The sequence below is a fragment of the Saccopteryx bilineata genome, chromosome 3 (assembly GCF_036850765.1).
Source record: "Saccopteryx bilineata isolate mSacBil1 chromosome 3, mSacBil1_pri_phased_curated, whole genome shotgun sequence".
NCBI classification, from domain to species: domain Eukaryota; kingdom Metazoa; phylum Chordata; class Mammalia; order Chiroptera; family Emballonuridae; genus Saccopteryx; species Saccopteryx bilineata.
The window spans coordinates 99,809,249-99,834,440 of record NC_089492.1 but is presented as its reverse complement, the minus strand read 5'-3'; the positions used below and the strand labels follow the sequence as shown (position 1 = coordinate 99,834,440).

At 46.4% G+C, this 25,192-nt stretch overlaps 1 protein-coding gene and 1 pseudogene across 2 annotated transcripts in view; one reads left to right on the top strand and one right to left on the bottom strand.

Moving 5' to 3' along the window:
• The window catches only part of THADA (THADA armadillo repeat containing), a 360,995-nt gene that overhangs the window by 316,276 nt on the left and 19,527 nt on the right, over nucleotides 1–25,192 (top strand). The gene's annotated exons all lie outside the window — the stretch shown is intronic.
• On the bottom strand, nucleotides 1,363–25,192 carry LOC136328611 (large ribosomal subunit protein eL30 pseudogene; annotated as a pseudogene).

The following is a 25,192-nucleotide window of genomic DNA, read 5'->3' as shown; positions in this document are numbered from 1 at the left end:
AGATTGGTGTTTTTAATATCAAACCAAGGTGCCTGACCTGTGGTGGCGCAGTGGATAGAGTGTTGACCTGGAATGCTGAGGTCGCCGGCTCAAACCCTGGGCTTGCCTGGTCAAGGCACATGTGGGAGTTAATGCATCCTGCTCCTCCCTGCCTCCTCTCTCTCTTTCTCCCTCCCCTCTCTAAAATGAAAAAAAAAATAAAATCTTTTTTAAAAATTGTAAAAATAATATAAAAACAAGGCTTGAGCTGGAGCTGTGGGGATTCAGTTGTGAAATTGCCCTGAGGTGGCGGATCCTTGTTCAGGCAGATTCTATCAGCCACCTTAGGCCCCGCCTCTTCCTGGAGATTCCAATTCAACAAGGAGCTGATAGAGCATCTACTGAGGCGGGGCTGCTGCCTCAGATCCCAGACTAACTCCACCTTTCCCTCGCCGTTCCACCCTGTCCCGTGCTGGCTGGAGTTTCTTGGGAAAGAGTTTCCTCCCCAGGGGCCTGTGGGCCTAGCACAGGGAAGACCTTTGAGTTGATCATCAGGCAGTAGTCAGGGACCTGGTGCCAGTGCCAAATGAATCCATTCAGAGGCAGAGGTTGGGAGCAGCAGCTCTGAATGGGCCCCTGTCTGGCAGCCGTTGGGGTGGGGGGAGAACAGTCCCCTCCAGATGCCCCTGCTTCGTTTTACCTCTTGAATCCTCATGGCCACCCTATGAAAGAAATATTTTACTATTTTCTCCATTTAAATACAAAGAACCTGGAATCAGAGAATTGAAGCAATGGACCCAAGGTCCTGTGGAAGATATGTCGAGCCTGAATTAGAGCTCCTAGGTTCCTGTGGTGACAAAGGACTTGCACTTTCACTATTTCTTCTAAGATAGGACAAGGTGCCCAAACCCAGCCTCTAGGTTTGGAACCTAGGAGCTAATAGAAAGGGGATGTAGAAGATATAAACTGTTGTGTTTGAAAAAAAGACACTGGAATCATAACCCAAGAAAATGGATGAGAACCCAGGAGTTCAGATACACAGGGCTTGTCCTTGGGAAGGGAACAGAAGTGTGGTCGCCAGGGCAGTGGCAGCTAGGGATGGCAGAAGGTCCTGCATCAAGGCTGATTGTGTCACCATTTTCTAGTCCGTTCCTAGAAAAAAGGACTCACACAACTCGAGGGTCTTAGAGCCCCTACTGGACAGATTGGACTGAAGCCCAGGAAAGGTGAATGACTTCCCCAGCGTCACATAATGGGTGGGAAATGAGGGCTAAAATCCACGCACACTGAGACACAGAGCAGCACTCCTTTCTCCTGCTCCCCAAGCCTTGATTTACAGCAAGGCAGGGCCAGAAATGTAGGGGACGCACCGAGAAGAATCCATCAGGGGGTGAGATGGGCACTGGGGGCAAGGGTAGCGGAGGTGGAAGACAGCCTTGAAGACCGGGCTTGTAGGAACTCCGCCGTCACGGGGATGAGCACGGAGCGGTCGATGGGACCATGCCCAGCAGTGAAACCACACGCTGCAGCCGGCCCGCTTCCTCCTGGGCGGCCTCTCCCTGTGCTGTCCGGTGTCCATTGACACTGTCCGAAGGTGCCTGGGGAGGAAGCACAGGAAGTTAGGAATTTCAGTGCTAACTCCCAGGCTGACCTTGGGCGTTGCCCAGACAGAGTGAGGGTAGACGGCTATTGAAGGAAGGTGGCTACACAGAGACTGGTTCTTTCTTTTCTCCTTTATTCCTTCAAAATGAGATACTTGATCAAGGCAGGAGCCAGTGCTGCCCCTCTCCACCTGCCCTAGCTTCAGTGGCCACCTCGGTGGTGGTCGTCTCGGTGGAGCCCGATACCATGTACCAACTCGCCTTTCCCCATCAGTTGCTGTCCCAGAAAGCCTGGGCCCCCAGCATTCACTGTGTCCCCCTCCACAGGTGCAGCACTGGCAGCTCCCTGATGTGCAAAAGCAGTTGCAAACTAATGCTCCTGTCTTAAATCTGGGAGCGGGTTGCCACTGCCACTGAGTACCTGGCCGGGCCTGGTTGCCAGGGCAATGGGATTGTTTCCATGGCCTTCCAGTAACTAAGCCCCAGAGAGACAACAACAGGCTCCTCTCGAGGAAATGACGATCTTTTTTTGTATTGCTTTGCTTCCACTGTTGTTGTTCATGAAAGCCAGGCTCCCCGGGCCCAAGGTGACTGACCCCTGTGGGTGATGATAAGCCCACAGTCTGCGACTGAGGCCATCTGGCGCTGACGTGGCTGGCAGAGTTGTGTCTTCTCTCTCAGTCAGGACGAGCCCAGGTCCCGCTGAGTGTTGTCTCTGCTCATGGCCCCAGCTCTTCTCTTCTGTGCATTCCTTTTCTCCGGCACTTTCGTCAGGACACGTGATTCCTTCTTTCACTATTACAAGCAGTCTTCTTTTTTGAACCTAAGCTAGTTTCAAGAGTGAGGGAGGGCCTGACCTGTGGTGGCGCAGTGGATAGAGCGTCAACCTGGAAATGCTGAGGTCGCCGGTTCGAAACCCTGGGCTTGCCTGGTCAAGGCACATATGGGAGTTGATGCTTCCTGCTCCTCCCCCCCTTCTCTCTCTGTCTCTCTCTCTCTCTCTCTCTCCTCTCTAAAATGAATAAATAAAATAAAAATTAAGAGTGAGGGAGGGTCACCTCTCTGCCCGAGATGATCAGATGGGCCCTGGGCTCGTTAGAATGACTAAGGAGTCCTGCTGACTGGTCCTGAGCGCTCCTTCCCCACCCTTCACTGGGGGTTGACCCCATCCAAGCCCATTTACCTACAGACTTGCCAGAGGACTCCTCTTCTTCCTCTGGCCCCAGCAATCAAATGAGTGTCAAATCCAGACTGTCACGGCATAGCTATTGCCCGAGAAAGTACATCTGGCCACTGTCTGGCCCCTCATTCTTCAACATCTTTCTGTTACCCCAGGAGGTATGAAGGGTGACGTCAGAGACATGTGAAGCCCTCATCCTGCCCACAAAACCCCCAAGTACTCAAGCCTCTCACAGTGACAGCCTGGGTTTCCTCATTCTTCTGCTCTTTTTTGACTTCAAGAATCCCTGTTGCGGAAGCTCATACAGACAGAGGAACAGACCGGAAGGTAGCTCTGCAGGTGCCAGGGCCTCACAGGGAGAATGTTTACGTGTGTGTGTGTGTGTGTGTGTGTGTGTGTACACGTTTAGATATATGTGTAGATTGGTGTGTTGTAAATCTGCATGCCTCTCAGACTGGCTTTGTAAAGAGTACACAGGAGCAGTTTGGATGTGAACATATTTATGGGTGAGGAGAATGGGATTTTAGGAGTTATGCTCTGGCTGGTTCACTGATGCATCATGATTAGCAAGAGTAAGAACCCCCCCCCCCCCCATCTAAATGAGCAGGAAATCCTCACTGTAGTTCAGTAATTCAGCTTTTCAAAAGTGATTTCTTATGAGGCTTGTCCACAGGAGGAAAGGCAGGGAGTATCAAGTGAGAATCAGAGACAAGGATTGGCTTTGACAGCAGCTTCTCTCTATCTCCCCCTCCCCTTCTCCTTCCCTCCCTCCTTCCCTCCCTCCCCCCTTCCCTCTCTCCTTCTCTCTCCTCTCCTTCTCTTCCTCCCTCCTTCCTTCCCTCTCTTTCCTCCTTCCTTCTCCCACTCCCTCCCTCCCTCCCTCTCCATTCCTCCACCCCACATTCAAGATACTGGAATACAACTAAGGATCTTGGTTTGGGGCATATCTTGAAATGGATTTTCCAAGTATTTTCTTGGGGTTTTGAACATGAAACAGTTGGTGTTTAGTAAGCTATAGATTTGACACCTGTAACCAAGTTAGAAGAAGCTTAAACAAGGTAGCTTCTCCCTCCTTACGTAAAAGTGTCAGTGCCTGCTGAGATGGTTCACAATTACCAGGACCCACTCCTTGTGTCTTGGTGCCCAGCTATTTTCAGTAGGCACCATCCCTCCCGTGGTCAGGGTGGCAGTTCCGGCTCCCACTGCCCTGTCCACAATCCAGTGAGCAGGAAGGGGGGAAGGGAAAGGCGCATCTGGAAGTTACACGTGTCACTTCCAGTGGGGTCTTACCAGCCAGGCCTTCGTCACATGCCACACGGCTCAGCAAAGGAGGCTCACGTACGCGGCTAGAAAATCTACTTCTGTGTAAGGAGAGGGCAGTGGATTTGGTTTTCGCTGTCCCCATCTTCTTCTTTTCACACGGGCACTAATTACTGAGTTCTTGGAAAGTTCTAGCTACTTGCGAAGAGCTGAGGACACAGATGAATAAGATAGGCCTTCTGGCCTAGAACTGTTGGGAGTCTACCCTCTCAGGTGTTATTCTAACTCAGGACAACGGGTTTCCCTTTATTTGTATCCAAATTACTTTTTAAGCAACTCACATTTAATAAGAAAGGCCAATTTTATTTTAAAAAAAAAAAGGTCATCAAAAATCAACAATAAGAATTTTGATCTAAATGTTTCACTAACTTGTTTAGTTACTTATCTCCATTTCTTAGGACCACACATTAAAAAAAAACCCAAAAACCTTTATCAGAAACTAAGGCTGCAAAGTTTGCAATTCCATTACCCATAGCTAGAAGTTACTAGAAAGATCCCGATGTCTTTAGTCGGGAGGTGGGGAGACCACACTCAGAAGAGACCTAAGAGTGGGGACATGGAGAAGAGCCCAGAGGTCGTCTCTGCATACACCTGCACTTTCCTCGTGCTGCTGCCCACGTTGGTCTTCTGCCTGCTGTGTCCTCATCCATCGGCAGGAGTGGCACTGGCTCTACAGACCAGCCCAGACCCCCTTTTTCACAAATCCTTCCAGGCCATTGTATGTTCTTCCTTTTTGTAAGACCCTGTTTGGCTGTAATAAACACACTGTTTAGCTCTTACTGTGTTTTGTGGTTATGATCCCACCCACACTGTGAGCTTTTTAAGTGCGGAGTCTCCAGCACAGCAAAGCTGGGCAGGCTGAGTTCTTGGATGGGTCATGTCAAGCTGCTGTACCGCTCCTGAAGCATGGTGGGGCTTCGTTGGTGATGATTGTGGACATGCGGTTTGAGGTGGCAGCTCCGCTTGGGCCGGGGCCCCTGCCCAGCCCCACACAAGCCCGAGGGCCCCTAGTGAGCCAGGGTCGAGTGTTCAGGCTCAGGTTAGAGTGAGGGGAGTCTGCAGAGGCCCCCAAGCCATCCTGTTCCATTATACTAGAAAATGAAATTCTTTCTCCTCTTCTTTTAAAATCCAGTCATAGAACATTGTTGCTCTGCTTCAGAGTTGTGTGTTAATTTTTTTCAAAGGTAGAAGGAAAAAAAAATCAGATTCTTGCCCTCTCCTCCTCCTTAATCTGTTCCAAATGAGGGCTTTGAGGAGGAAAACTCTCCAGAACCTACTCTGTTAAGGAAATTGGTTTCTGCTGTGGAGTGGGGCTGGGTGGGGAAACGGAATTAGGGAAATATATGGGACCTGACAGAAAGGATTCGGTTTGTGTTTGGAAAAGGATTCGGGTTGTTTTCAGGTTTTGAGTTACCGCTTGGGCATGTTTGCAGAAGCAGAAGTGAGCGGCACCTCGACCCACAGCCTTGTGGGCTTTTCATTCAGCTCCTCCTGCCTGGGTCGGTCCCTGTTACAGATGCCGCGCTTGGCAGGCTGACCGAGAGACCTTCTTTCATAAATAACTCTCCGGGGCAGACAGGAGTGATAACAGACATTTTAAGTGGGAGCCGATCTGCCTTAAGCACTTAGGAAAGGCTGTGCGCAGGTCTGGCCCTGGGTTCTCGTTGCCAGGGCAAGTGAGCACTCTTCAAGTGTTCAGTTTGGTTACTCTAATTTTATTATTTCTCTGACCTCTCTAACCAGCAGGATGATTGAGGCTCTGATTGGGAGTGCTGTTTTTATTTTTCCCGTTCTATTTTTACACTTGAGGCTGTGGTTATAAAATATACACTCAAAAATGTTGGCTGTGCACCCACAAGACCCAGGAGGCTGTCCAGATGCATGGTCTCAGGGCTGCTCCCAGCTGTGCTCCTTGCCTCCCCACCCTGGCCTTCCCAGGAGGGAAGGGAGGGACAGGGGAGACAACAGTTGTTGTAAGAGACCGGTCAAACCATGAGCAGAATCTCAGCCAAGTATTTTAGATTTGACTGAGAGATTGGCAGGAATGTTCTTCTGGTGACTTCCCAAGAGCACAGTAAGGACTCAGACCCCTTGAAAGCAGAATTCCCAGTTTCAGATAAAAGGTTCCTTCATCTCCATATGTCCAGTTCTCCTGGACCCCACCTTCCTTCACCATCTAGCTGGCAGAAGGTGTACGCAGCATAGCATTTAGGTAAAAACAATGAACCTTTCTTTCATTCACCATCATTTGTTTTTTATTTATTTATTTATTCATTTTGGGGGGGGAGAGAGAGAGAGAGAGAGAAAGAGAGAGAGAGAGAAGGGGAGGAGCAGGAAACATCAACTCCCATATGTGCCTTGACCAGGCAAGCCAGGGTTTTTTTTTTTTTTGAACCAGCAACCTCAGTGTTTCCAGGTTGACGCTTTATCCACTGCGCCACCACAGGTCAGGCCCATTCACCATCATTTGGTGGAAATCGTTGTCACTTCCATATTACTGTAGAAATCAGAAAATGTGCATCAGAAATCTTCCCAAGTATGGACCTTCCCGTGTGCTCCAGCCAGTTCCAACCCCTCCCTCTAGCCTCTAGCCTCCTTTTCTTCCCCAGACTCCTCCCTCCTTCCCTTCCTCCAACCAGTGTAGATCTAGGACTCTCCTGACGTGTTTCCCCTTTGGTTACAAGCAGTACTGGATCTTTTTGCACAGACTTGTCCATAAATCTCAGATTGTCTTTCATCTTTGAAAAAGCCGCTTCTATCAGCAAGTCATTATTCACATGTAAGGGGCAGGGAGAAGTTCACCAAACTTCAGACTTCAATTTCTTTTCACTCTATTTGACAGCATTCACTCCCAGAAACCACAGAAAATTTTAAAAAGCAATCCCAACAGGCAAAGCACCCCATGACATAGCCTGCCAGACCCAGGGTCAACCACCTGGGGATTTGGGGGGCAAGGGGGAGGGAGGGTGTGTTTGCCTAGATTGGAATGACTGGCTCTCATCCTTGGGAAAAATAATTTCAGCGTCTCCGAGAACTAAACACCCACTGTTCTCATTTTAGAGTGGTGGGTTTGGTGTGTGTGTGTGGGGGGGGTGATTTGGGGAGATATTTATAAGGAAAGGCTTAAGTTCACTGTTACTATAAATTAAAAGTAAGGAATCTTTATTATATGCGGCTTAAGTGTCTGTTTGTCGCCGATAGCTTATTGGTTGCTTGCGTAACTGTACTAGCTAATGGGGTGAAGTTGCCACGGCTGAACGCAAATTGAGCGGGTCAGGGGGAAGGTGAACATTTGTTTGCATTGGCAATCATCTGTTTTACATAAAAACTACATCTTAACGTAATTTCTTTTAAGAATGCCTCCTAGAGCCCTGGCCGATTGGCTCAGTGGTAGAGCGTCGGCCTGGCATGCAGAAGTCCCGGGTTTGATTCCCGGCCAGGGCACACAGGAGAAGCGCCCATCTGTTTCTCCACCCCTCCCCTTCTCCTTCCTCTCTGTCTCTCTCTTCCCCTCCCGCAGCCGAGGCTCCATTGGAGCAAAGATGGCCCGGGTGCTGGGGATGACTCTGCCCCAGGCGCTAGAGTGGCTCTGGTCGCAACATAGTGATGCCCAGGATGGGCAGAGCATCGCCCCCTGGTGGGCAGAGCGTCGCCCCTGGTGGGCATGCTGGGTGGATCCCGGTCGGGCGCATGCGGGAGTCTGTCTGACTGTTTCTCCCCGTTTCCAGCTTCAGAAAAACAAACAAACAAACAAACAAAAAGAATGCCTCCTAGAAAATACAGCACTGAAGAGGAGATAAAAGGAGCTAAAGCTGCACAAAAACGGCTTTCTCGACAAAAAGAAACCACTGAGCAGAGAAAGACAAGGCTTGCTTCAGTCGCAGAGCAAATGCGTCTTTCTCGGCAAAATGAGACTGATGAGCATAGAGAAACAAGGCTTGCCTCAGATGCAAGACAAAAAAAGCCTGTGTCGACAAAATGAGTCCCTTGAACAAAGGCAGGAGAGAAATGCAAAAAAATGACAGAGTGCTGACCGAAACACAATTAAGCAAGTAGAAGGGGGAAACCCCGTGGGGCACTAAGCAAAGGGGTGTCCTCGCCGCCTGCCCCGGGTAATTCAGTTTGAATTAGCAGATACCTTTGCACAAATCATTTTAATTACAATTTATAATATCTAGAACAGCGGTCATTTCGTATGACCGCCGGGCTTTCTAGTAGAGTATAATATAGCCCATGGCTAGAATAGACTTCAATTCCATGTCACACCAGGGGGAGTGAATCTGCAGCAGTGGGAAGAGAAGGGAGGAAAGGGGTGGGTTGGGGCAAAGAAACAGATTTTTAGTCAAGAACCTGCCTGGCTCTTTCTGCCCTTCTGCTTTGTCCTCCTCAGCATTTTGGCTTTGACCTCATGCGTATTCTCATGGTTACAAGATGGTTGTTACACCTTCAGATATCACCTCAATATTCTAGGTAGGAAGGGAAGAGCAAGAGCATACAGTTTTCTTATCACAAGGTTCTTTTTATCTAGGAAGAAAAAATGCCCCCTAAAGGCCCCAGGTGATATTCTCTGTGTTTTCTGGCCAGATCTGGGTACATGGCCATCATAGCTACAAAAGTAGGCTGAGAGAGGAAGAATCCCATAAAGCAGAATGAGACAGGCTGGATGCATCACCTCCCAGAACAAAATTGGACATCTGTTAGCAAGGAAGAAGGAGGGCTATTGGGTGGGCTACTAAGTGAGGACCTAGTGTGTACCCAGGGTGTACCGTGCCGCATCAGGGAGCTCTGAGTCCACCATGAGGAATGGAGAATGAATGGGATGGGAAAGGACAAAAGTCCACTAGAGAGGTGAGGGCCAGTTCTTCCAGGTCCTAGAATGCCCTGCTGATCACTTGGCTCTCTGTGGGAACCTTTCCAAGTTCTAAGTAGAATACTGAGGAGATCACACACACTCCCCAGAAAAGGGGAGGGGACATCAGTGCCCTCTGAAGCAGAGATTTTCACAGTTCAGTGTGTACACAGATCACCTGAGGCTCTTGTGAAAAGGAGTTTCTGATTCAGTGGGTCGAGGAAAGGCATGCGGTTCCACAGTTTTTCAAAATCCCAGTTTATACTGATGCAGCTGATCAAGAGACCATCACAAGACATTAAAAGATCTCTCTTGGGAAATAAATGGCCAAATGTGTTTAAGCCTTTTAACATGACTACTAATATAATAAATAGGAATTAAGACTCAAATCAGTAAAGGAAAAAAGACAATAACCCCTTATTGTACTGATCAATTCACAAGGTATATAAACGTTGACTCACTGTGTTGCATACCTAAAACTAATGTAATATTGTATGCCCGCTATAATTTTTTTTAAGTTTAATTTAAGGATAACCCTAGATTGAGTCTCCCCCACAAAAAAAGATAAAATCTGTTTTATCTTTTAGAGATCCTCATGTCTACGTATAACAGAAAAGACAAACATTGGCTTAAACACAGTGGAAATTTCTCTCAAGTGAAAGTAATCCATAAAGAGGAGTCCAAGCTGATTGGCAGCTCTCGGTCATGAGGGACCCAAGCCCCAGGCCCCTCTGTCTTTCTGCATCCCTATCCTGACATAGGGCTTCCATCCTCAAGGTCACCTCTTGGTCCCGGATGACTGCTCAAAGCATTAGCCACCCCATCCTCATTGAAAAGAAAAGTAGGAAAGGAGAGCAATAAAGAGCTTGAGCCCTCCCCTTTTGGGGAACCTTCCTAAAGTCCCCAAACAAACTTCTGTGTCCCTCTCATTGGCTATAACTTAATAGCATGGCCATGGTTCACCTCAAGACATACAAAGAAGTATTTTCTTCTGGCCTGGGCACAAGTTCTCTGCCTAGGGAAGAAGGGCGTGCATCTAACTGTATGTCACTTTGATGCAAAAAATATAACCCAAAATAACATGGAATGGTGGAAAATAAGGGATAAACAAAACTATTCCAAGCACATAGCAACAAAACAGAGGTAGCAATAGTAACAATTAGGCAAACTAAAATTTCAGACACAAAAGTAGAAAGATGTGAGAAAAGCATTGCATAATGTAAGATAGTGTGATCCACAAAGAAGATGTAACAGGCACAAACCTTTAAACATCAGGTAAAATAGCATCAACATATACCCCCCCCTCCAAAGAAACGGTAAGACATATGAGAAGAAATTACAGCTACAACCATAGTAGGGTCCTTTAACTTACCTTTCTCAAAATTTATAAGGTCAAGCAGACCAAACAATAAGGTTAAAAAGGATTTGAATGCCATATTTAATAGCCTGGATATGGATAAACTTTTTACTCTACAGACAGAAAATAAACATCCATTTCAAATAGCTACATAACATTTTCAAAACTTGATTATATTTTGAATCACCAAGAAGATTTCAATTCCATAAAGTAGAACCTCTCATGGCCACATTCTGACCAGATTGTAAGCAAACTAGAAATTTAAAATAAAGATACAACAACAAAATACCACCTGGATATTTACACATACCTTCTAAATAGTTAGCCCAGGGGTCCCCAAACTTTTTACACAGGGGGCCAGTTCACTGTCCCTCAGACCGTTGGAGGGCCGGACTATAAAAAAACTATGAACAAATCCCTATGCACACTGCACATATTTTAAAGTAAAAAAACAAAATGGGAACAAATACAATATTTAAAATAAAAAAGTAAATTTAAATCAACAAACTGACCAGTATTTCAATGGGAACTAAAAATAAGACCTCCCCCATCTTTTGGAGGTAAAATTAATATAAGACAGGGTCTTATAATAGGGGAAACATGGTGTGTAGTAATGTGGGGGAAGACTTTTGGGCAAAGGGAGGTTATAGGGGCCATTATGTTGTTGTATATTTCGGGGAGTATGGGGGCCATTGTACTGTGTAGTAATGGTTATAGTGCTTTGCCTTTCTTCCTACTTCTGCTTTTTCACACTGCTTCCGGTGATGTGGGGCGCCGCAGCCGCAGACCATGTGCATCATATGATGTGCTTCCGGAGCCATGACGCGTGCGTCCTGCGTCACCACAAGTAGTACTGGACGTGAGCGATGCCACCACATACAGTACTCCTGTGCTCCTCTCACTGACCACCAATGAAAGAGGTGCCCCTTCCGGAAGTGCAGCGGGGGCCGGATAAATGGCTTCAGGGGGCCACATGCGGCCCACGGGCCATATATGGTTTAGAGACCCCTGAGTTAGCCAATGACAAAACAAAAATTAAAGACTCCTTTGAGGCCCAAACAGATGAAAACAGCATCAAGATTTAAGTAGATGAACTTCTCCTTAGAGTAAATGTTTATGGTGTATTAGATAATTAAATTTTTATTCATAATATACAAAGACTTCTTTAAAAATCAATTAATGAAGAAAAAGAGGCAAAGAGCAAAACCCAAGCACTTTGTAGAAGGAGGGAGAAAAGCCATGAACAGTACACATATGAAAAAAAAAAATGCTAATCTTGACTACTAATGAAGAAATGCCAAGTAGAACAACAACACACTGTCATTTTCCCCATATCTGACTGGCAAAGAATCAGAATTGCTCTTACCCCAAATTGTTAAAGCTGTGAAGGAACAAGCATGATCTTGGCTGGTAGGAATGTAAATTGGTACGTTTTTATAGGGAGTGTAATGGTATCTATAGAAATTTTAAATGTATATACCAATTGATCCAATAATTCTTCTTCTAGGAATTTATCCTGTAGAAATATGTGCACAATGTGTACAGAGAAATGTACAAGGTTATACCTTTCAACATTGTGTATAGCAGGAAAAGCAGCAACCTAAATGTCCACCAAAAGGATTAAATAAACCTTGATACATCCACATCCTATGTGGCAGTTCAAGGTTAAGGAGTAAACCTATATGAACTGACGTGCAAAGGTAGCCATGATGTATCCTTACCTGAAAAAAGCAAGTAGTGGAACAGAATATATGGAATGATCCCATTTTAAGCTATAATAGTAGTAGTTATTATTATAAATAAATACATAATGTTTTAATGTCTAGAAAGCCATATGTTATGAATCACAGTTTCCGGTGTCTAATGGAACCAGGCAAGGAGCCTAAATGCAAGAACTGGCTGGGTGTGCGATCAGAGGTGAAGCAGAGGTGAAGGGGTAGCCAGCACCTACTGTCTCAGTTGTAGCCAACTGTTATGATTTGTAACTTTGCCATGTCCCATCCCCACCCCTACCCCCACTCCCAGGGTCTGTGGCTCAGGACTCAGGAACAGCATCTCTTTCTGTTTCAGCCCCAAGATGGCTTCTTGGCCACTTGTCAAGGGCAGTAGCAGTGGCCCCTGTCGATATCATTTTAGATCTCTTTAGCAAATGCTAGGTGACCCTGGAGCTTCTGGTTGAGGGCAGCTTCATTGTCTCTCTCCCTGAGCTTGGTGACATGGCTCAGTCATGTCACTCAGGAAGTTATTGTGACTGAAATTGAGTTTAAGATACTTTTTGGCCCTGGCCAGGTGGCTCGGTACATAAAGTGTCATCTGGCACATCAAGGTCATAGGTTCGATCTCGAGAAGCAATCAATGAGTGTACAACTAAATGGAACAACTAAGTGGAATGACAAATTGATGCTTCTCGCTCTCTCCCTTCCTCACCCTTTTCTTTCCTTTCCCTTCCCTCTCTTTCTCAAGGCAATAGGAAAAAAATGTTTTACAGATGTTTTTAGCATCCTACAATTTATGGACTGTGTTTTGTTTTGGCTTTACTTGTTCCTTAGTGTTGTGCAAACATGCTTTCTATCTTAGAACCTCCAGAACCTTCCACTCTCTTCAGGAAGTCCCATACAGGCCAGGTTACTCAGTCCCATCGTAACTCTTTAGTCTATAACCCTTGGCATGGAGAGGGGCCAACCCAATCTCAGCTGTCCTGGAGAAGAATAGCAGGAAATGAACAGCTAAGGTGAGGAAAGCTTGAGAAATGATATCCCCCAGTTGCTGATTCCTGTCCTGCTTCCCTCCTTATTTCCGAAGGTCACCTTCAACTTGATTTCCCCCATGACCCTTGGTGTAAATATTGGCCTGGTCATTGAGGCTGCAGCCCAAAAAACAGTCTGGCCGCTGGTGTAGGGTTGCCACCTTTAGCAAATAAAAATACAGGACATCCAGTTAAATTTCAATTAGTAAACCACAAATAATTTCTTTGTATATATAAGTATGCCCCATGTAAATGTGGGACATAATTATACTCAAAAGTTACACTAAAAAGTTATTCACTGTTTATCCAAAATTCAGTTCTTCTCCAGTGGGCTCATATGGGTCCCCCATTCCAAGATGTGGGGGGGTATCTGAAAGTTTAAGGATAAAGATTAGTAGGAGTTGTAAGTGTAGTTTCCCACGAATAAGCCTTGTCCTTAGGGTCCTACACAGAAGTCACCTCACCCCAGACCTACTGAACGCCCCCCTTTTTGTGCCTCCTCCCCCTCCCACTCGCCTCCCCGCTGCTGAGCGCGGGCCTTGATGCTGGCCTCTCCTCTCTCTTAGTCGGTGGCTTTCCACGACACACACCTCTCCCTCTCCTTCTCCCCACTTTGCTTCACTGGTCCATAACATGTAATTAAAGTTTACGTATTTGAGTGTTGGTTATAACGACTAAATAAGGTTTTGTGTTTCTTCCTGTAATTTAAATAAGCAGGGGAATTTAATGTTTTGTGTGTTTCATTTTCCTTTCATTGATAGAAGCCTTAAGTGTATTTTTAGCTACGTGAATCATTGATCTTCACCTTGAGCAGGAAGAAAGGTCTCTCATTTCCAGAATGAACTCATATGCATCTTCCTAAGATAGATGACAGTGAGGAAGGGTGGGATTGGAATAGATTGAGTAGGAGGACAGTGGGGGATCCTCCTAAGTGGACCTCTCCTCTTTGTGACTGGCCACCTGACTACTTACCAGTGAGAAGCAGGCCCTAAGAGACAGTGAAGAGCATGCTTTGGGGCTAATGATTAGGACCCCAGGGGCCTCTGCTTCTATTCTTTGCCTTTCCCAGTGGAAACTGACACTTGAAGAACACTTTGTTCTGGCTCCCTCCCAAAAGCAAGCGAGTTCTGTTGCCTTTTGCTGAGCAAAGTCCTGTCAGCCGTTTAGTACAGAGGCTTTACCCCAGCTGGAAACCCAATAATGAGTGAGGCTTAAGCCGCGATTCCCAGAGTGTGTGGGAAACTGAATATTAGAGGCCACAGCATTCCGACCTGATACTTGGATGGCGCTTGTGCATTCCCTTGGTTACAGCCACTTGGGGCTCCGAAAAGGCACAGAGACTTAGCCAGAGCCTTGTCTCAGCAGTTCCTGAGGGGCCCAGGCCCCTGGTCACCTTGAAGTTCTGTTCAATTCTCCCCTTCCAAGCAACCCCACAGCACTTGGGGGGAAACATGAAAATCAGCCACACCCATGGAAATTCATGTCAGGGAAAGAAGGCAACGGCGGGATCAAAGCCTCCTGTAACCCAAGAATTCCTCAGCAGCTCGAGTCCCTTCATAATTATGGTTTGGAGATTTGCCAGAAAGCAAAACCACTTAGCATGCCATATTTAACAATGAACAGTTTTCTGTGTTCATAATAGCCAGTGTGCAGAGCAAATAGGCACCTTGAACAAAGGGTAGGGTATTTATACGTGTATATAAAATAACCCACACTACCTTAAACTGCAGCATGTCTGCAGGGAAGAATGCGGCACTTCCTTCTGCACTGGTACCTACTTTACGAGTAAGCTGAAGAAAGGCTGTGTGCCCTGCATCCCCACCTCCCCACATTGAAATAAATAAATTTTAAAACTCTGTTTAACCCAGGATTTTCCAAACTTATTTAACAGCCAGTCTTTTCCCCCCCTTTGGTTGGTTTTGGAGTTTGGAGTTTTGTGTTTTAAATATCTATTAACATTCTAAGAAGCCAGTATCTCAAAGTAGTGATGGCCACAGAGGGTAGGAAGCAGGGATTTTATTTTTTATTATTTTTTTTGTATTTTTCTGAAGCTGGAAACGGGGAGGCAGTCAGACAGACTCCCGCGTGCGCCCAACCGGGATCCACCCGGCACGCCCACCAGGGGCAATGCTCTGCCCATCAGGGGCGTCACTCTGTTGCGACCAGAGCCACTCTAGTGCCTGGGGCAGAGGCCAAGGAGCCATCCCCAGCGCCCGGGCCATCTTTTGCTCCAATGGAACCTTGGCTGCGGGAGGGGAAGAGAGATACAGAGAGGAAGGAGAGAGGGAGGGGTGGAGAAGCAGATGGGCGCCTCTCCTGTGTGCCCTGGCCGGGAATCGAACCCGGGACTTCTGCACGCCAGGCCGACGCTCTACCACTGAGCCAACAGGCCAGGGCCAGGAAGCAGGGATTTAACCCAGTGGGAAGATAGAGAAATCAAGTCCCAAGCCCCAAACAAGTTCATGATGAACATGATTCCGGGAATCCAGGTTTGCACATGAGTTTGGAAAACTCTACCCTCCTTTGGACCCTGTTTCTGTGTCATTGTTTGTTCACTTAGTCGTTTATTTGACAAACATTTGAATTACTGGGGGAAATTGGAGAAGAATGGCTGCTAGGAGGAAAGTTCATTAGAACTCAACCTTGAAGAGTGGGTATAATTTCAGTGAGGAAGGATGGGGGAGCATTCCAGAAAGACAGGGGTGGCCAAGTGTGAGGCCTGTTCAGGGAAGGACTGAGTTATTACGGTACGAGCCCCAGTGCATGAGTAGGGTGGGGTGAGATGAAGCTGGAATGCAGAGTTGGACCTTAGGATCAAGCAGGACTCTGCCACATGCAGGAGATAGAAAGTCCGACCACCCACTTCAGCACAGAGGGGCATATTAGGTCACATAAGTGAGAATTCTGGGGCTACTGGCTTCAGATGTGGATGACCCAAGGGCTCAGTGTCCCAAGGACCTAATATCTTGCCATCTCTCCCCACCCAACTCTTAGGTCAGTTCTGTCAGTGTCACTAAAGTCTCATTACTTTTTAAATGGCTCTAATTGGGTTCTAGGCCCATCCCAGAACTAATCTGAGGTGGGGAACACGGTGCCCTGATTGGCTTAGACCTGGGGCCAGTGTCCATGCCTGGAGTGGGGGGCAGTATTAGCACCACCAAAGCCACATGGACTAAAAGCTGTGGAGGGGCTAGTTTTCTAGGGGGTATGGGTTTTCTGCTATCCAAAGAAGGTGAATGGAAGGGAGGCCACAAAAAAACAGACATCACTGAAATCTGGAGTACTAGGTCAAAGAATCTGAATATCGTTTGCGCTAGAGCACCAGTAAGATTTTTGAGCAAATAAGTAACGCGCTCAGAGCTATACATTAAGATCCACTCTGCCACAGTAATAGCTGCTGTGTGCTTGGCATGTGTTAGGTAGGGGCTCAGTCCATATATTCTGAATGAGAAAGGGAAATGGGTGAATTAGGAAGAGAACAAAATTAAAGGGAGGGATCACTCTTAGGAGGCCATTGTGATAGTTTGGGAGGGAAGCTAGCAATGGAAGTGACAAAGACCCATCAACAAAACTAAGAGCCTCCATTGTCATGAAACTCAAATAAGGAAAATATCAAGAGGACAGGGTTGGTTAGTCATGCCAAACACTGTCAAAAGGTCAGGTCAAAGGGGGTAAGGATTGAGAAAATGTCATGAGAGAGTTGAGAAAGAGGGGTCAGTAGAGGGAAGTGAGAAGCCAACTTCAGAGATTTCAGAAGTAAGGAAGAGATAGGCTAATACAGGGCCTGAGTGTGAATCGCTCCGTAACCTTATCTGTCTTTCTCATACCCCCACCCTCCCACCGCAAACTCAGCAAAAATAATGCTCCTTCACCTCCACACACTCTTCACACAGTACCTTCTGCCATTTCCATGAACTCTGCCCACCACAATGCCCTTTCCTCCCTTGGTCTAGAGCAGGGGTCTCAAACTCATCTCAGCATGTGGGCCGCAGAGCAAGATCAGAGCTGTTCGGCGGGCCGCACTAGGTCTACAAAAGGCAACTGTTACGCAACACTTTTCTCACTGCAGTTGAAAACAAAAAAAAGTCAGTACAACAAGCACAATCGTACATGCAGTTTACTCAGTGTCACAAAATGACCAGAAACTGTAGTTTGCATCTCAACTGTTGTTAACTAAGCTAATATCTAGCTAGGATGCTAGAGAAATGAAAAATACAAGTAGGCCCCTAGGCTTACTTTTATCCAAAATATTTTGAACTTCGTGGATTAGTCTGCGGGTTGCACAAAATTGTTCGGCAGGCCGCGAGTTTGAGACCCCTGGTCTGGAGGCTCTCCCCCTCAGTCTCCAGGGTTCTCTCTCATGTAAATATTGACATTACTCCTTTGTCCTAACAACACATTTCCTAGACCTGGCTCTACCTTCAGGCTAATGTTTTAAAAGAATCATTAGAGAAATTCTGAAGGTGGGGAGGACAGAAGTTTGAGTTCAGGTTGAATGTCTCTTGTAGAAGACAAGATTGCCTATAACAGGGGTAGTCAACCTTTTTATACCTACTGCCCACTTTTGTATCTCTGTTAGTAATAAAATTTTCTAACCGCCCACTGGTTCCATGGTAATTGTGATTTATAAAGTAGGGAAGTAACTTTACTTTATAAAATTTATAAAGCAGAGTTACAGCAAGTTAAAGCATATAATAATAATTACCAAGTACTTTATGTCAGATTTTCGCTTAGTTTGGCAGAATAAATGTTTATAAAACAACTTACTATAGTTAAATCTATCTTTTTATTTATACTTTGGTTGCTCTGCTACCGCCCACCGTGAAAGCTGTAACGCCCACTAGTGGGCGGTAGGGACCAGGTTGACTACTACTGACCTATAAGAATGAGTGGCAAAAAAAACCAAAACAAAACAAAACAAAAAAAAAAAAAAAAAAAAAGAGAATGAGTGGCAGGCATCCCCAAACTATGGCTGGCCCCATGGGCTGCATGCGGCCCCCTGAGGCCATTTATCTGCCCCCCCCCCCCCCCCGCACTTCCAGAAGGAGCACCTCTTTCACTGGTGGTCAGTGAGAGGAGCACTGTATGTGGCAGCCCTCCAACGGTCTGAGGGACAGTGAACTGGCCCCCTGTGTAAAAAGTTTGGGGACCCCTGGGTTAGGGAGTAGGATATAGGGACAGGAAGAGAAAGCTGGAACAGTTTATATAGAAGTTCAGTTAGGATTCACAAAAAAAATGAATGAAAGAATTGCCAGGGGGCAGTGAGAGACCAGCTGAGATTAAATAGCATGAATTTATATAGAGATCCTAATCAGCATACTGCCTCTCTTCAGTTAGAATCTGTAGCTGAAAGTAGAACAGTAGATGGGTTTGGGGAGAGGTGGTTATAAGGCACTGCTGAGCCTGGTAGCAGGTCAAGTTGACCAGGGGATTGGAGGCTTAGAAAGAGAATCACAGATCCAGGGAGTCTAGGATATATAGAGAAAAGCTAGCAATGGCCATGAGAAGGGTCAGGGTCAAGGATGTGGTCAGGATTAGAGTGACTAGTTTAGCTTTAGTGGAAGAAGGAGAAAGTTAAGTTCTTTAGGGATATTAGAGAGGTCATAAAGGTATAGGAGCCATAGTGCATAGACAATGTGGTTTAAATCTCATATCCTAACCTGTGTTTCTGCTTACTTCATTTGTACCATGGGGCTCACAGAACCTTAAACATACCATTCTATGTAATAATATGTATGTAATTGATACATGTTAAGAACTTATGATAGTGCTTGCACATAATAAATGCTCAATAAATGTTAGAGATGATGATTATGTTCATTTAAAAGTGATGAAAAAGCTTAGAATTTGAGATCTTGAAGTTGAAATAATTCTAAGTAATGACAGATTCTCAGATTCCATCATGGTTATTGGGAGTAGACTGAAATTGGTGATGGAGAGTGTTAGAACTGAGGTTGAACAACGGTGAAAGCAAATGCTGGAGGGACATCTTCATGGACATTGAAATTGCCCGTAGGGAGGCAGTGAGTCTGTGTCGGTGAGAAAGGCCAGGTGTCTTCCTAAGGTTGATAGGAATGGGGAGGTGGTTAGTATGAACATCTAAAGAAGGAGATTATTGAGTGAGAAGAGAGAGGGTTGTCTAGAAATGGCAGAAGGAGTGTGTTGATCTGAGCCAGACTGAGAGAAAGAAGGAACAGCCTCTACGAGAAATTTAGGAGTATGGCAGCTTCTGCCAGGAGGAGAAAGAAACGGAAAAAAGGAAAAATATGGGAGCATTTGCTCACAATAGAACAGATTTTGATTGAGAAGAGCTGTTTTTCATTATAGCTTTTAAGAAAAACCATTCCCTGAGCCTGGGGCAATTCTGAATAAGGCATGAGTAGTAGGGGAGGAGTGGGACGGAGGCTTTAAAGGAGATTCCTGAGAAAGCCAATGGAAGGAGGCTCTGTCCCCTCACCTTGACTGTAAGATGCACAACATTAGACCAGCCGGCTCGGAACCGAACCGTGCACTGGTGTTAAGCATGCCCCAGCTGGACACCACATCCTGAAGGCCAGCCACACCTCCCGCTCTTGGCGTGGGGGACACAGTTGTGCATGCATTACCCAGATAGAGGGACCAGAAGAGCTGGGGTTGGGGGCTTCTGCTATTAGAGAGCAGACAAATAGCTTTAAAGGGAAGGAAACAGGACACCAGCAAGCTTTGTGGCTGTGTTCTCCTCCAAAAGCGTTGCTCTGTAATGTAATTGTATTCAGACATTTTTTTTGCATGACGTCAGGGAATAGCCTTCCTTAAAAGCTTTCATGAAAAAGCACAACTATAAAACAGACTCAGGCAATGAAACAGAAACCAGACAAGTAGGTCTGTGTAATCTGGGTAAAGAGATTTCTCCTTGCAGCTTTGTGATGTGATCTCCACTCTTTGCATAAAACTCTATTTCACAGAATCCACTTACGTCTGAGGCTTACCTTGCAGGTACTTTTAGATGTAAAATGTCGTGTTTTATTACTGAACATGATGAGGTGCAGAAAAGCAAGGGTTCCCTCCTCGGTGGCTGTTAAGAGTTTCCTCCTAAAGCCTGAAGCCTTTCCAGTCCTTCCAAATCCTAAACTTCTGTCCCTGTGTGAGTCCAGCCCCAGCAGTGGGAGGGAGGGCTCGCCCCATGTGTGCTTTCATCCACCCACCCCTCGCACTCCTGCTCAAGGGTGGCCTTTGGGAGATGTGTCCTGGGCAGCCATACTTATTGAAGAGGCACTTTCTTATCTACCCTCTTTTCTCTGAAGCCTCAGAGGCAGAGAATTGAATTACCCATCATCCTCTGTTTTTGGCACTCTCTCTGCCTCCACCCCAAGGAGGTCCTTTCCTTTCTGTGTTGTTATTTTTTATTGAGGTGAAATTCACATAACATAAAACTAACCATTTTAAAGTGTATAATTCGGTGGCATTTAATACATTCATAATGTTATGCAACCATCACTATCTACTTTCAGAGCATTTTCATCACCCCCCCACACACACGCACACGCACACACACAGACACACAAAGCCCCATGTTCATTAAGCAGTCACTCCCTCCCCTCCCCTCCCAGCCCCTGGCAACACCAGTCTGTTTTCTGCCTCCATAAATTTTCCTGTTCTGGATATTTCATGTAAGTGAATCATGTAATATATGACCTTTTGTGCCTGGCTTTTTTACTAGGCATAATGTTTATAAGGTTCATCCACATTATACATTTATCAGTACTTTGTCTCTTTCTATGCCTGAGTCTTTTTGTTATATGGCATACTGCATGTTGTTTCTGCACTCATCCACTGACTGACACTTTTGGTTATTGTGAATAGTGTTTCCATGAACATTCATAACAAGCTTTTGTCTGAGGACCTGGTTTCATTTCTGGGGGTACACCTAAGAGTGGAATTTCTGGGTTGTATGTAACTCTACGTGTAACTTTTTGGGGAACTAGAGGTCTTTTCTTGATGGACACTCTCCTAGGTCTGCTCTGACAAGGAATAGCAGGAGCAGACCACCCGCTCCCACTCTACGAGACACACTGACCTCATTTGCTAGACCTGGAAAGAAACTGAAGGAATAAAGTTGAAGAACCAGGAGTCTCTCTGGAAGCGAATAAGGTCACCAAAGAGATGCTGGTAATCAGAAGAAAGACAGTCTGGGTGGGGTTGGGGAAAGGATGGGGTGCTGCGAGGATTTGGGGCCACTGGAAAATACTGGAAGAATTTAGTGAGAAAGAAACTCAACTGTCCAGAATGGAGGGACTTGTGAACCTGAAGGCACGAGGCGGGTATGTCCAGTGCACCAGGGATGGAGGACCAGAGACCAGTGAGGAGAGAACTGCGGGCATGCTCATCCCTGTAACAATGGGGGCGGGGAGCCAGGTGGAAAGAGCCTTTCATGCTAAGGAGTTAGATTACATTCTGGCTTTGAGGAGCCACTGAGGGCTTTTAAAAGGAGGCTTTAGAAAAACCACCCTGACCTCAGGGTAGAGGAGGGAGACAAGGAAGACAAGACAGGAAGCAAGGAGACTGTTTAGAAGGTTTCCATTGTTTTTTGTTTTGTTTTGGGGGAGGGTTTTTTGTCTCACTTTGTTTTTTTAAACCAAGCTCTGGCCAGTTTTATAAAGAAAAATTTTGCATGATTTACTTCTCACGGATCTGTCTGGCATGCTTCTAATGATATCAGAACCACCTGGATCAGTGACAGCAGTGTGCATACTCTGTAGTATTGTCCACACACGGTGCCCAATTTGATATTATTGCCACTGTAGTGATGGACACCAGTCTTAGCCAGCATGGAATAGTATTATTCTGTTTCAGAGTCCCTCAAGGCCGGACGGACAGTTGTTGGAGAGGATGACCAGTTTCGCTTTGCCTTGTCTGATCATCTTCAGAGTCTGCTTGTACCCCAGCAGGTGCTTTCCAAGTCGGAGCCTAGAGCTGATCGATTCCAGTGACGTTTTCTTCTTTTTTTGTGGCCACTGTCTTCCTGCCTTAGGTGCAGGATGACCCCCAACCAAAAGCAGCCGCCAAGGCCCCGGCCAGTTGGCTCAGCGGTAGAGCGTCGGCCTGGCATGCAGGGGACCCGGGTTCGATTCCCGGCCAGGGCACATAGGAGAAGCGCCCATTTGCTTCTCCTACCCCCCCCCTTCCTCTCTGTTTCTCTCTTCCCCTCCCGCAGCGAGGCTCCATTGGAGCAAAAGATGGCCCAGGCGCTGGGGATGGCTCCTTGGCCTCTGCCCCAGGCGCTAGAGTGGCTCTGGTCATGGCAGAGCGACGCCCAGAGGGGCAGAGCATCGCCCCCTGGTGGGCAGAGCGTCGCCCCGGGTGGGCGTGCTGGGTGAATCCCGGTTGGGCGCATGCGGGAGTCTGTCTGACTGTCTCTCCCCATTTCTAGCTTCAGAAAAGAAAAAAAAAAAAAAAGCAGCCACTAAGATAGTTAACCATTGTCCTTAAAGGAAGACTGGTGGGGGCATACCTAACAGTGACAGTGGGGATGGAGAGGCAGGTACCTATGTCGGGACAGCTAACTGGATATGGGAGGTGAAGGCAAGGACAAGATGCCACTGAGAAGGAAGGGCAGGAAGTAGCAGAGGAGAGAGCTTCAGAGAGACCCAGGGAGCTCCAGAGCACTGTATACATGGCCAAAGATTCAAGTCAGATACGAGGTGAAGCCCCTGGCCAGGTAGCTCAGTTGGTTAGAGCATCATCCCCATTCCCCAAGGTTGCAGGTTTGACCTCCAGTCAGGGCACATATAAGAATCAACCAATAAATGCATAAATAGGTAGAACAACAAATCGATGTCCCTCTCTTTCCCCTCCCTCTCCCTCTCCCTGTCCTTCTCTCCCTTCCTCACCCCTTCCTCTCTCTCTAAAATCATTAAATTTTAAAAAAAGATGTGAGAGAGCCTGTGAGTTTAGGGACAGGAAGGTTGAGGACACAGGCCAACTACTACTTCTTGAGTGAGAAAGTATGTAAATACAAATTTTTAATCTGAATTATATCAACTTTGATTCATTTTCATCAAGAAACATTTTCCAGTATAACTCCATCAAACCAACTTCATTCCTTGATCAATTTTCTATATAGATCAGTTAAACCATTTTAAATGTTATCCCTTATTCTGTTAATACCAACTCTTTTATGTGTAAATTCCACAATGAAAAGTTGGTGTTTTAGTCAGAAATTTTAATCAGTAAGAGTTTTGCCATTCCCAGTTTTAGCCTGTCAGTTTTATTTTTTAATGTTGGCACATTTTCTCCCCTAGTTGTTGTTGCTGTTGCTATTTGCAGTGTTCAGTGTTAATAACAAAATGACTTCTCTGGTCAGTTACTGTGAATTTTATCTTTGCCATTGTCAGCTTACTTTTATGTTGACTGTTTTTACCAGTAACATTCGTGGCAAGATCAAAACATCCCCAAGGTCAAAAACAACCTGCTTCTTTTTCGGAGTTCCTCTTCCTCCTGACCCCTCCTCCCCCCCTTCTGGTACAGGGAAGGAGATTCTTCTGGGCAAGGAACTCTGGAGTCTCAAAACCCATAAACACTGAGATACTCTTTCTACAGACTAATTTAAATCCAGCCTGCAGCTGTTGGATCTTTTCTTCTTTTTAGTTGGCTAAAAACCCAGAGCCTCGCTGCCCTACTTTCTCTGAATTGTCTCTTCCCTGGCCTGTGTTGAAGAGGTTTTCAGTGGCTGCTCCTTCCCTTCCCTCGTCCTGGGCTTTTCCAGCCTTAGCCACCCACTTCCATCTGCCCAGGGCCATGGCAGCAGGTGGTTTCTGATGCCTTTGAAGGTGGACATTCATTCCAGGGAGGCTACTAGAGAATGTCGGTCACAAGGGACAGATAGGAATGGCCTTGGGAAACCTGGGAGTAAACTTACTTTCAAGACATAAAATTCCCAGAAACTTTGAAATTATAGGCACTTAACATTTTAAGCACTGTTTTTATATCTTAAAATCACTTTGTGTGTTTAGGAGTCATTTATGCCTTGATTTGCTAGTTATATCACCATGGACTGTGTTTGTTCTGTCTAGAGCTATGAAAGACTGGGGAGCGTGAGGAGGCAGTACCAAGGGGGGGGGGTGTAAAGCCCTCCAGAGAGGAAAATTATCTTCCTGAATTCTTATGATTTCAAACTTCTAGGGTTCTGTTACACTTCAGGACCATCTGCATCTATTACCTTCCATATTCCACAGATGTGTTGGGGAGCTGGCCAGCCCCCACACACCTTAAACTCTGTGCTTTGTGTCCTGTTCCTGGACTGGGACACGTCTTCAGGGGAGCTCAGCACCCTGTGGTCATGACAGCTTTTACAGACATGAATTGGTCATTTGGTTACTTCCTTTATCCTACCTCAGGTCCTGAATAAGCTAAAAGGGGTGAGTTTGGGAGTGGGGGACCAGGAGGAGTATGGGGTGGGTGTCACTGAGGGCCAGAGACTCTTCAGGAAGAACTCAGAAGGAGCTAGTCAATCTTCAGAGCTCAGGCTGAGAAGAAATTCCCTGTAAGAAAGAGAAAGAAGTCCCAGAGTAAAATAAGCTAATGAAAACTGGAATGACTTCAAAGAAATGGAAAAGAGAAACTGCAAGATCTAAGCTCATCAGTGAGGAATGTGGACTGTCTGCAGAACCACTGAACTCTGCCTGGGCAGAGGAAGAGGAGCCTCCTGATGGAAGAGATCTCAAGTTGCCCAGACCCCCCCAACCTCAGGGCTTCCCAGTCTGTAGGCATCCTCACTGTACCCCACCTTCACCAAAGGCTCTGTTGCCTGCCTTCACTGGCTCATTCGGCAGGGTCAGGGAGAGGGGGAGAGAGGGTCAGGGTGTCCTTCTAGGAGGAGGGCTTTGGGGTAAGTGACTGTGTAGAGAGGAATAAAGCAGAAGGCACTTACCTTATAGGAAGAGGTACAGGTGATGGAACACTTTGAAAGGCTTAGCAGAGCAGAACCACTAAGGAGCAGGCAGAGTGCAGGGGAAGTGCTGGAGAGGGCAAGGCTCATCCAGAGGGAGGGGCTGACTTTGTATCATGCACAGGAAGGGTCTAACATGCTACAGGTCAAAGGAATCCTTGCTGAATGGAGGGAATTGCTAAGTGTGGCCCAGATACTGCTGTCCAGAGTACCTGTGGTCTGGGCCCGGCTCAT